Source organism: Elephantulus edwardii, unplaced genomic scaffold, assembly GCF_000299155.1.
Source record: "Elephantulus edwardii isolate Elephantulus edwardi_28Jun2011 unplaced genomic scaffold, EleEdw1.0 scaffold00066, whole genome shotgun sequence".
NCBI classification, from domain to species: domain Eukaryota; kingdom Metazoa; phylum Chordata; class Mammalia; order Macroscelidea; family Macroscelididae; genus Elephantulus; species Elephantulus edwardii.
In genome coordinates this window covers 6,085,321-6,098,516 of record NW_006399816.1, presented here as the reverse complement: position 1 = coordinate 6,098,516, position 13,196 = coordinate 6,085,321, and the positions used below count along the sequence as shown (strand labels likewise).

At 39.6% G+C, this 13,196-nt stretch overlaps 1 protein-coding gene and 1 pseudogene across 1 annotated transcript in view; one reads left to right on the top strand and one right to left on the bottom strand.

Moving 5' to 3' along the window:
• PTPN9 (protein tyrosine phosphatase, non-receptor type 9) overlaps positions 1–13,196 on the bottom strand; it is a 143,361-nt gene that overhangs the window by 82,905 nt on the left and 47,260 nt on the right. The gene's annotated exons all lie outside the window — the stretch shown is intronic.
• Positions 10,186–10,563, top strand: LOC102849345 (annotated as a pseudogene).

The window sequence follows — 13,196 nt, the reverse complement described above, 5'->3', positions numbered from 1 at the left end:
TAAGGAGAGACAGGTCTTTAGAGAGGGACATCATGCTGGGTAGAGTTGAGGAACAGAGCAGGAGGGGAAGACCCTCTATAAGGCGGATTGATTCAGTGACTGGGGTAATCGGGATGGGTGTGTCAGAGGCAATGAGACTGGCACAGGATAGAGCACGGTTTAGGGCTGTTGTACATAGGGTCACTATGAATCACAAACGACTCGAGGGCACATAACAACAACAACAACAATTCTGCATATATATTCTAAATTGCTAAAAGCTTTCTACAAGGCTATTCTATCCTTTCCCTTCCCACTCAGAAGCTTTTTAGCTTTTGATCTGAACTCTGAATTTTAATCCTACCCCTATTATCAATCCATTCATATAAAGTTTGGATTAAAAAGATGTAAGGCCTCTACAACCAGGAGCGGATAAAATAGATGAATGGGAACTTCTAAGACTTAAAGCCCTATGGACATCTAAAAACTTCTCCAACAAGGTAAAAAGGGAAGCCACAGACTGGGAAAAAAATATTTGGTAATGACATGTCAGATAAAGGACTTATATCTAGAATTTATAAAGTACTCGAGCACCACAACAAGATATGGGTAAATAACCCAATTGAAAAATGGGCACAGGATATGAACAGACACTTCACCAAAGATGACATTCAGATGACTAACAAGCACATTAAGAAATGTTCAAAATCCCTAGCTCTAAAAGAGATGCAAATCAAAACAACCATGAGATACCATCTCACCCCAGTAAGAATAGCAAAATTTAATAGAACAGCAAACATCAAATGCTGGTGAGGTTGTGGAGAAACTGGAACCCTTATTCACTGTTGGTGGAACTGTAAAATGGTGTAACCACTATGGAAGGCTGTATGGCACTGTCTCAAAAAGTTGCAAATAGATATACCATTTAACCTAGCAATTCCAGTACTGGGAATTTATCCCAAAGAAACCATAAATGTCACCCAAGCAGATATATGCACACCCATGTTTATTGCAGCTTTGTTTACAATAGCAAAGAGTTGGAAACAACCTAAGTGCCCATCAACAAACAGATGAATAGAAAAGCTGTGGTATATCACATAATAGAATACTATACCGCATTGAAAAACAAGGAACTCATGAAATACTATACAAAATGAGTGACCCTAGAGGACATTATGCTGAGTGAAATACTCAGTCACAAAAGGTAAAATACTGCATAGTGCCACTGTTGTAAAACAGGACTGACACTGGGGTTGGGGGGAGACTGAGAAAGATGGGATCAATTATGTATACTGCATTGAAACTGATGAGGGAGAGGACTGTTTAAAAAGGATATGTGATTAGGTATTACTGTCATGACAGGAGTCCAGAATAAAAGCTGCAAAGTGGAGTGGACTTGTGGGGAGGGATTGTATTACAATAAAAGAGTTTTAATTTTCAAAACGAAGGCTGCATAGTGGAGTGGACTTGGGGGGAGGGACTGAATAACAATGAAAGAATTTTTCTTTTCTTTTTCCAAGAGAAGAGCAAACGGGATGGGGGGTGGTTTGGGCAGGGAGAAAAGGGCAACAATGAATGAATGGAAATCCAAAGTCTCTGTAAGCTTTCATTAAAATTAATTTAAAAAAGTAAATCACACATACAGAAAGGAGAGAACTAGCAAAACTAATCAGTCAAAGTGCATGAAAACAGCCAAGAAATAAAGGCTATGATGAAAAGCTTTTAGATGATCACTTTGGCTCAGAACCAGGAAGAGCCAGACTAGAGAATTGAGTCCCAAGGAAGACAACAGGGCAAACTCAGAATGCTCCACAGAATGCCATCTGAACTGCTCTGAAGGGTGAGTGGTCAGCATCAGAATCAGGAGAGTCAGAAGGGAAGAGAAGAGATGTGGGCACAAAAGATCCCAGAAACAAAATCTGAGCCAATCTGGAAGGCCTCCAGGAGACCTTCTGAATGGTATTTGTTAAGTTCACATATTATCATCTAAAACCAGTTTTCTCCTGGTTGACTCTAAATTGACAGCAGAATAAAACATTAGGATAGCAGGAGAACCTAAATGCCTTCCCTACTGCTGGTACACACTGTTTCTTTTTCTTTTTTTTTTTTTACACACTGTTTCTAAAACAATCACTAATAGCTAAATTTAACGTGTAGGTTGTGGATGTCATAGGCTGTTGAGTCTATTCTGATTCTTAGTGACCTTAAAGGACCAAACAGAATTGCCCCATGGGGTTTCCTAGCTGCATTCTTTAGGGGAGCAGATTATCTGATCTTTTCTTCTGCAGGTGGAATCAAACCACTGACCTTCCTATTAGCAGTTGAGCACTTAACTATGCCTTAATATAGGGAGGTGGTGGTGGTGTGTATCAAGTCAGAACTGACTCATAGCTGACCCTCCAGGGCGTTTGTTTGTTTATGTATTGGTTTTTTTCCCCCAGGGCGTTTTAGAGGCTGTAAATCCCATGGAAGAGAATATCCATCTTCTTCCTGAAGGACACATGCCATTGAGTTGGAAATTCAATTCCTTATCACTTGGCCACCTGAGCTTCTGACAGGTAGGAAGGGAAATCTGGCTAAAGGACAAGGAACTGACATGAATTTATCCCACAGTCAGTCAGCTGCTAAGATTATTCTTCATTTTCCATCAATAAGCCATGCTCCAATAAGAGACATCTAGGTTTCATACATTTGCAAGTATATCTTAACTTTCTTCTTACTAAACTCTTTCTCCATAGTTCTTGATGTCCCACAGCTCCAAGAGCTGTTGCCTTGAGTTGACCTCTGTCCCCCTGCTGGTCAGGATATTATTCTTGGCTTCAAATACGGGAACAATTCCTCCTGTCTGGCCCGACCAGGCCTTGCAATGACTAGAATTCAATGTACTATAAACAGCAATAAGATATTTACACATACAAATACACACACACCACCTGCTCTGTTCAGGGTCAACTTCCTGCATCTCCATCCTCTGCTGATGAAGGAATCTCTGAAAGGTGTCAGAAAGGATGGTCTCATGTTTAGAGTCATTCCATGGTCAGTCAGATTTTACCTTCTGTTTACACATGGATTCAGAAGAAAAACACTTTATAGAGGCTGATTTGTGGCCCTGTTGACAACCATAAAAACAAGCCCAAGCAATTTTAATGAGAAATATACTATTCAGGGATAAGTGAAATTCCTGAAATTAATATTCAATGTATTTCCTAGTCAAAGAAAGAATGGGCCAAAATATGAATCACAGCTACCAACTCAAAGTCAGTGGTTTGAGTCTAGTCTAGGCTTAGGAGTAACCACAAATTGTTAATACCTAGCAACTAAGAAGTGGTCACAGTTCAAATGACTTTGGTCTTCCTTTGGGTAAAGGTCTGAATTGATGTACACAAAATTAACATTACCACATACAGTCCTTCTCATCTAGCTTTTAAGGTAAGGATAGGATTTATTCTAACACAGTCAGAAGGCTTACTATAATTACATACTTAACCCACAATCACATTTAAAAATACAGAAACACATTTCTTAAGTATGACCATGAAGACAGACATACTAGAAAACCTGCTACACAACAAGTGAGAAATCTGTCAATTAAGTGAGATATTCTATGGGCACCATCCATTGGTACTGAAATTGGATGGTGCTGGAAGGAAAAAAACTAACTGTATAACATCAAACTCCCAATATTAACTCATTTTTAAGATGAGCTATGGATAAGGGTTAGCCATCCAACAGGTCAAGGAAAATGTGGTGGCTCTTTCATTCCCGAGGTAGTTCCTTAAAATTCCAAGCTCCAACTAGACCTGAGTGAACCCAAAGGCTCAGATCTGTAAGAAATCTGCTCTTGAGATAACAGAAGACACCTACTCCTTGGATGTTAGTCATTTAACCACCAAAGAACAAGTCTAATGCTCTGGAGGGTTTAGAGTCAGAGAGAACAACTCTCCTTCTTGGTGATATGTGGGCAAGTCATTTAATCTCTCTGAACCTAAATTTTCTAATCTAGAAAGACAAGAATTTAATAAAATAACCAATAGAAAAGTAGCCACCACAGCCCCTGACAAGTTATATTCTCTAAATGGATATTGTTTTTATATGCTGTTGAGTCAGAATAGACTCTTAACTGACCCTCCAGCAGGTTTGCAAAATAGTTTAAGTGACCCTCCAGCAGGTTTGCAGAGGCAATAAATCACACAGGAGGCGACTGCCCATTGGTAACCTGAAGAGCAGCTGGTGAATTTGAACTCTGGGTTAGTAATAAAATTCCCTACCCAGTAAGCTACCAGAGCTTTCTCTAACTGAATGAGTGGGTTGTTTTTTCTATTTTCTTTTTTCCAGTTATTTTACACTAATACTTCTTTCAACAGAGGCAGAGCTACTCAGAATCACATATTCTTTCTTGTATCACTATAAGCCTCTATCAGTTAGATCTTCCTAATCATACCTGGTCCAGTGGTAAGAATCCTTTGTTTTCTTGATACTGAAACACAGTTCATACTGAAGGCTGCAATTTCTTGATCTTCTGCAACTAATGATGCAAGTCCTCCTCACTTTCACCAAGTAAGGTTGTGTCATGTGCATAACGCAGATTATTTATGACTCTCCCTGGTGCCACACTCCTCTTTATAAAGTCCAACTTCTCAGATAATTTGTTCAGCATAACACATTAACAGGATATAACCCTGACACACTTCCTTCCCAATTCCAAACCCTGGTGCCAAGGCCTCTTCTAAATCCTGCTTGAACTTCTGGCAATTCCCTATCTATATATTGTTCTAGCCATTTTTTAATGATCTTCAGCAATATTTTGCTTTCATGTGTTATCAATGATATTGTTTGATAATTTCCACTTTGAGTTGGATCAACCTTCTTGGGAATGGAAACAAATATGGACCTCTTCCAATCCATTGGTCAGACAGTCATCTTCCAAATTTCCTTGCATAGTCTAGTTAGTACATCTGTCAACAGCTTCATCTTGCTTGGATCCAAAATTAATACCCTAGGTACCAGCAGTCAGGAAATAAAGGGACACACTGCACTGGGGAAATTGGCAGTTAAGGACCTTTCAAAATTATTGAGGGGCAGTGATGTTAGTTTGAGGACTAAGGTGTGTCTGATTCAGGGCATAGTCTTTCCAATTACTAGCTATGCATCCCAAACCAGGACAATGAATAAGGATGACAGAAAAATAACTGACATCTCATGGACGGTTAAGAGAATGATCAGGTATGTCTTGGAGATGGTGCAGCCAGAATGCTCTTTGGAGGCAAGAATGATGAAGCTTTGCCTCACATATCTTGGACATGTTGCTAGGAGGTGCTATTCATGATGCTGGGAAGGGTGGAGGGTCGGCGAAGAAGAAGATCCTCAGCCAGGTGGATTGATACAGTAACTGCTGCAATGGGTTCTTGTGTGTCAAGAAGTGTGAGGATGACTCACGACAGGACTGGGCTCAGATTTTTTGTTCATAGGGTCACTGTGAGTTGTACTCGATTCAATGGGATCTAACAACAACAAAAATAATCATACTTGTAAGGGTCAAGGGACAGTGCCAAGAAAGGAAGACCTCGGCTGAGTTGGACAGACACAGTAACTAGGATAATGAGTACAGGTGTGTCAGAGTCAGCGAAATTGGTTCATGATAGAGCAGAGTTCAGAGCTATTGTGCATAGGGTTGTTATTAACTGTAGTCGACCCAATAGCACATAACAACAGTTCACTATATCTAAAAGTATAGATTTAAATTAGAATTCTCTGGTATGTGTTCAACTGGAAGGGGGGGAAATCAAGTCAGGTGACACAAGCAGTTGAGTTCAGAAGTATTTGCTCTTCTGCTTCCATCTCTAAAATCTTTTGTTCCTCATTTCAAGAGGCACACCACACCATCCAGGCAGCTCAGTGACTAACAACACTACCATCCAGGACACAATTTCTTCTTAACAGCAGGAAACTAAGCAGAGGCTACTTCTTGTCAGAAAAAATGGGACAACTTTGTGCAGGGCAAACGACACCAAAATGCAGTCAGTCATCCTGTACTGAATGCCCAAATAAGGAAAGCGATTTAATGGTAAGATTTAATATTTTTGCTTTCTCTAATTTGAATCCTCCTTCTATTTGAGCAAGTATGTTCCATCCTCATAATTTCAGTGACAGATGCATTAGTAGCTACCATGCTCTCATGCCTATTTCCCCACATTTCTGTCACTGAGAATGGTTGACTTGTTATTATCTATCCATTCCTTAGTCCTTATCAATCTGCTAGAAAACAGAATCTGAACAAGGACACATGAGCTTGCTTGTAAGGCAGTAAGAAGAGGTTTGCTGAATTTCTAAATTAAAACCACAATTTTTCCGTTAGTCCTGTTACTATGCCAAACATGAAAATAAAACTATCAGTCTATATTAGCATTTTATGGCTTACTTAAAACATTTTTATTTTATCAAGGAAATACTGCTTGCCTTAAAACATTATTTTAAAAAGAGTCATTGCTTTTTTATTTTCTTTTTATTGCATCAGAGAAGGAAAAAAATTCTAATTTTATAATGTTCTGGAACAATGTAATTTAAAAAAATGTCCCAAAAGGGAGGGATAAATCCCATTATCCTACCCGCTAATTTAATGTTTTTAATGATCTTAAGCCCAACAGAAAATACTAACAAAATAACCAACAAAATACTAACTTTGGAAAATGGGAGAAGAAACAAGAGCTAAAAACTATACAACTCTAAAAAAAGCTGAATGGTATTTTTCTAAAAAAGAGGGAGAGACTAACTAAATGATACACTGTTCTAGTTCAGAGAATAATTTCCTCTGGCAGCCAGTCACAATCAGCAGCAGGAGTAGGATTCCTCTTCAAGAAAGGACAGCAGAGCTCTTTCAGGCATGCAGTCAAAGTAGTTGGTCAAACAGAAACAACAAAGATTTGCTGAAAGTCTCTCTGCAGTGCTGTTAGTTTTGCTAAGGAGATCCAGGCACTGCCAACCCAAAGGCACATGATTCAAATCCACCAGCTGCTCTGTGGGAGAAAAAAAAAGGGCAATCCCCTCCTATGGAATTTACAGCCTATGAAACCACTGGAGGGTCAGCTATTAGGCAGTTCTGACTCAACACCACAAAACAACTCTGTGCTACACACTTTAGTGTTGCCATGAAAGAGGCAAGCCAGAGAGACAAAGACCTTGTTCTCAGCTGTTCACAGTCATTTAGATACAGAAATAAAAATAGAACATATAAACAGATCTCTACCATAAAATCTAGGACATTCTAGAATAGATCTGAGGCCCAGGTGGTCCAACTGGTTAAGCACTTTACTGGTAGAGTCTGGCATTTCTAGCCCACCCAAAGGCTCCTCAGAAGACAGACCCAATAATCACAGCCTTGAAGATAATCACAGAGCAAAGGCACACAAGAGGTCTCTATGAGTCAAAGTGACACAGTGGCAGTCAACAGTAACAGAACAGATATATAAGAAGAAAGCTACCGGATTTTGACTCTGAAAACAAAAACAGATGCTGTTGTATCAATTCTAATAGCAACTCCATGTGTATCAGCACTGTCAGGCTTTTTTTTTTTTTTTTTTAGTGAAAGGTATAAATCATATTGTGTTTTCATCCAATCTCTAATGTTTTATAACATTAACTAAAATTGGTTAATACAGTTAATTATAATGTCTAATCAAACTCTTATTGAATACTGCCTTTCCCTTCAATTATTTATTCATATTTGCTCACCTCTCTCCCTTCTTATTCCTATTAACACTCTCAAAGTGATTCTGTGTCTAAGCATTTCCTCAGCTTTCTCTATTAGTGATCTTATACTGGTTTTTTGTGACACTCAGCATAATTTGTTCTACATTCATTCTGTGCAGTATTTCAAAAGTTCTTCATAGTGTTTTAGGGCTGTATTATACTCCTTAAGGGAGCTCTGGTAAGGAGTTGCGCGGTCAGCCCAGAGGCAAGTTGTTTGAATCTACCAGATGCTCCCCAAGAGAAAAATGGGCAATCTCCTCCCATGTGATCTACCTTCTCTGAAAACTCACTGGAGGGTCAGCTATGACATTGGTTTGCACTCAGTGGCACAATAAATAATACTCCATAGTATGAATTTATCACAATTTCTTTAACCATTTAGTCCATTGATGGATACTTTGTTTCCAACTCTATACTACCATAAATAACGCTACAATATACATGAGTAAATGTCAGCTTGTATTACAGATATTATGTCTAGTTTCATCAAATGAAATTTTTATTCCCAGCTCTACAGGATCTTTTGATTACTGACTTTCAAAAAATAAATCACCAGGCTTTTCATCTTAAGTGCCTCTAGATGGACTAGAACTATTTTCGTTTGTAGCTGAATACCTTACAGTTTTCATCACTCAGGACACTCTCATACTAACGCTACCTAACTCACTCTAAATCCACTGCCTTCCAGCCCATTCAGACTCACAGTAACTCTCCATCAGGTTTCTGAGGTCGTTAAACCTTTATGAGAGGACTCTATCTTTCATGGAGCAGTTGGTGGATTCAAACTCACAACCTTTCACCAGCGGCTCAATACATTATGGCACCTGCATTTATGCAACTCAAGTTAAGAGAGGTTAAAAAAACAAAAGAAAACAATCTTTTGGGAGGAATGTCTGAAAAGATACACAGGAATTTGTCAGGCAGGGGGAAAAAACCCTATCCAGCTGGAAAACAAAATGTACAAAGGTTGGGACATGAAAGAAATGTGCTTACTGTAGAGATAGTGGGCCTGGTTGTGTCTAGTATGTGTGAGAATGGTAAAAATGAGTTCACTGAGAAGGTAAGACTAGGAGGGCTACTATATCTCCCACACTCCAGAGTCCATATATGATCCCACAGACAATAACGGAAGCTCCTCAGGCAAAAAGATGTCATAAGCATACTAACTCTACAAAAACAAAAAATAACTCCATTAACAAGAATGAAAGCAAACTGGAAAAGAAATAATCTAGCAGCAGAGCAGAAAGTTAAAATCCCTGAAGGCAAGGATCGTGTTCTCTCTCATTCAGCCAGTTCCTACCACAGTGCCTGTCACAAAGACGACATCAGTACAATCATCAGTACCTGTAACAAGTTAATGAATGAATAATTGATAGATATCAAAGAATATTAGTGTTTACAAAATGGGCAGAGAGGGAAGAAACAAGGACCTTTAAAATTTTCTTTTTAGTGCTCGCTTCGGCAGCACATATACTAAAATTGGAACGGTACAGAGAAGATTAGCATGGCCCCTGCACAAGGATGATATGCAAATTCGTGAAGCGTTCCATATTTTTGAATGAATGGAATTCCAAAATCTTTGTAGAAGTTCATTGAAATGAAAAATAAACAACCTAAATTTAAAAAAAAAAGAAAAAAATTTTCTTTTTAGAAATAACAGTAATGTAATTGAACTGGGAAAATCTGCTGTGAGGAACCTCTCCAAAGTAATGAAGAGCAACAATCTCAGTCTGGAGACTAAGGTGCACCTGATCCAGGCTATGGTCTTCACAATTACTTCTTATGCATCAGAAAGCTGGACAATGACTAAGGACGATAAAGGATGATAGAAGATGCCTTTGAGTTATGGTGCTGAAGAAGAGTATTGAAATAACATGGACTACTAGGAGAATAAACAGGTTCGTCCTGGAGAGGGTGAAACTAGGCTGCTCCTTGGAAGCAAGGATTTTGAAGCCCCTCTGACATACTTTGGGCATGTTACAAGGAGTGACCAGTCTTGAAGAGACATCATGCTTGAAAGGGTGGAGGGACACCGTAAGAGAAGACCCTCAATGAGATGTACTGATTCAGTGATCGGGGTTACGCAGATAGGTGTGTCAGAGACAATAAGGTTGACACAGAATAGAGAAGGGTTCAGAGCTGCTGTACATAGGGTTGCTATAAGTTGCAGGCAGTCTCTGGCACATAACAATCATGTGAGAGAACAACCACAGACATGGGCATAGTAGAGTGGTTAAAGAATTTGGCTGCTAACCAAAAGGTCTGCTGTTCAGACCCACCAACCAATCCAGGGGAGAAAGATGAGACTGTCTTTATCTTTAAAGAGTTAGAGCATGCCCCATGTCACTGAGCCACCACGGAGGACGCAGGTGCCTTCCCTTCAAGCTCCCTAGCTCTTCCCAACACTCCCTGCCCCACCTCCAGAAGGCTGTTTCAACAGAGGAAAAGGAATCGTATGGCATGTCCGCTATCCACTCTTTTGACCCCTTTGCTGATGCAAGTAAGGGTGATGACCTGCTTCCTGCTGGCTGAGGATTATATTCATATGAGAATCCAACAGAGAAATGGCAGGAGGATCCTTACAACTGTCCAAGAGATTGTTGATAATTATGACAAAAGAAATTAGTGAAGGTGTTTAAGAAGAAATTTATCTCAAGTGGTACTGTAACTAAGCATCTAGAATATGGAGAAGAAATTCAGGTACAAAGTGACCAGAACAAGAACATATGGTAGATCCTTGTAGAGACTGGGCTGGCAAAGGACATCCAGCTGAAGGTTCATGAGTTTCATGTTTGTGACTCACTGAAGCTTACACAAGGATTTTCTCTCAATGAATAGAAAATTTCCCTTCTGTTCCTTGTTACAAGTTTAAAGCCTCACAGCTTGTATAATGTTACCATCTGGGGTCCACTTTTAACCTGGACACAATCAACACTCTTGGCACCAGCAGCCAGGAAATTAAAAGACGTATTGTGATGGGAAAGTCTGCTGTTAGGGACCTCACTGAAGAGCAACGGTGTGTCTCTGGAGACTAAGGTGCGTTTGGTACAGGCCATGGTTTTTGCAATCACTTGTTATACGTCAGACAGCTGGACAATGACCAGGGAAGAGAGAAAGAAAATTGATGCTTTTGTGCTTTGGTGTTGGAGAAGAGTATTGAGGGTACCATGGACTGCTAAGAAAACAAACAGATTCATTCTGGAGAGGGTTAAACCAGGCTGTTCCTTGGAGGCAAGGATTCTGAGGCTTCATCTGACATACTTTGGTCATGCTGTAAGGAGAGACCGGTCCTTGGAGAAGGACATCATGTTTGGGAGGGTGGAGGGCAGGCACAGGAGGGGAAGGACCTCTGGGAGGTGGATTGATTCGGTGACTGGGGCAATCGGGATGAGTGTGTCAGAGACAATAAGATTGGCACAGGACATAGCAGAGTTCAGAGCTGTTGTACATAGGGTCGCTATGAGTCACAAGTGACTCGACGGCACATAACAACAACAGGTGTAACTCCATGCTATAAATTGAAAAGAGTCATGCAAAAAAAAAAAAAGAAAGAAAGAAAGAAGTTAGAGCTTTGGAAACCTAGAGGTAGTTCTACTCTGTGCTACAGAGTGGGAGTGGTTCTAGTTTGAGGTACTCTAAAGCGAACAGAACATTCGTTTCGACCTGATGGCACACAACAATAAAACAAACATGTGCTTTATTACATGTGATTTCCTGCCTTGAAAACCCATTGATTGGTTAGCTAGGAGATGGTCTTGACTTAATGGTACATAATAGTAAAGCAAACAAGATAAGGGGGCAAGGAAACCAGAATATTAAAACCACAACAATCAGAATGTAATTAAGTAGAATAACATATTGTAAAAAAGCTAACTAATGTCATTGAATAATCTGTTAGAAATTGTCAAACGGGAAGCTAATTTGCTGTACAAAGTTTGATTACAACAATAGGCTCAAGCGTGGCAGCATCTGTGAGGGCAGTTCTGTCAAGCTGAGTCTCTATGAGTTGGAGCTGACTTTATCGTACCTAAGGCTTACCTCAGGAAGGTAAAAAATGGTTTAACAGCAGGAACTCTATCCAATTAATTGTCTATATTAATAGCTAATTGTGATATCAAGGGTTTATTGTTTAAAATAACTTTTCTAGCCATTGAATTTGACTCTGCCATATAGATGGGCAGGATCATACAAATAGGGTATGCTAGTTTATCCACCAGGGGATTAGCTAGACTCATCTCACTAGGTTTAAATGGAGTGGTTTCAGAAGCAGAAATTGGGACACTGAACCAGCACAGAAGAGGATGCTGTGGCACAACCTTCAGGGCCAGATTCCTATGCCAATCTGACCAAACTCTTCACAAAAGTAATGGCCGCCTCAGCAGAGAAATCAGAGACCAACATGAGACAGAACTGGCTTGGGACTGCTGCCCCACAGAGTCAATGCCAGAGTCCTACACCCATGCTTGCTCGAGTGTTGAGGGAAAATGCCATAACTGGTAGGACTAAGAGAACTTTGTAACACAATCCTAAGCCATGAAGCTGAAGGTAAAAGGGTCTGTGACCAAGCTTGAAAAGCTGTCTGGACTGAGGGATTGTATCTTGCCACTAACCTGAATTACTGCCTGTTAACATCCCCTAATTAACCCCATAATTGTGAGTATGGTTCTATAAAGTCAGTTGTGGTCACTGCAATGGATTTCAGACCCGGTAAAGCAGTAAGATTTGATATTGGAACTAGCAGAGGTGGGTGCAGGAAGATCATGTCTGGCCACATGGGAATTTATTTTGTACTGTGGATGTTGTTGATGGGGCAGTTTTCCCTTATGGAGTTAGTAGAGGTCAAATTTGGCTATCCTGATGCTGCCTTTGATCTTTTTTTTACACTAATAAAAAAGAGAAAAAGCATATAATCTTCTCAACAGATGCTAAAAACTCAGTTATAAAATTCAATGTTCATTCATCATTTTAAAAAACAAACTTAGCAAAGCAGGAACAAAAAAAATTTCCTTAATTTGGTAAGGGTTATTCAGCAGAAACCTAAGCAATCACCATACTAAATAGTAAAACATTAGGAACATTTGTTTTTCTGTTAAAATTGAGGGAAGGGGATAAGTTAACAAGGCCAAAGAAGCCTGCTGTCACAATTAAATATGTTATTATACTGGAGGTCATTTATAATGCAGTAACACCAAAAAAGGTGGGGGAGGTTAAATAATCTAATCTGATGCATAAACATGGATACTTAGAAGAACAAAATTAAAATCCAGAACCAATTCTCTATACACATAAGGATTTGGTATATGAGTGCTACTCCAATTAGTACAGCAAGTATATAAACTCTGTTTATATATGTATAAAACAGGGAGCTCTAGTGATAGTCCACAGTCCAAGAGCCTTGGTGGATTCAAACCCCCAGAGTTGTCACTTTAAGGTTAGCAGCGCAACTCCCTACCAATTACATCACCAGAGCT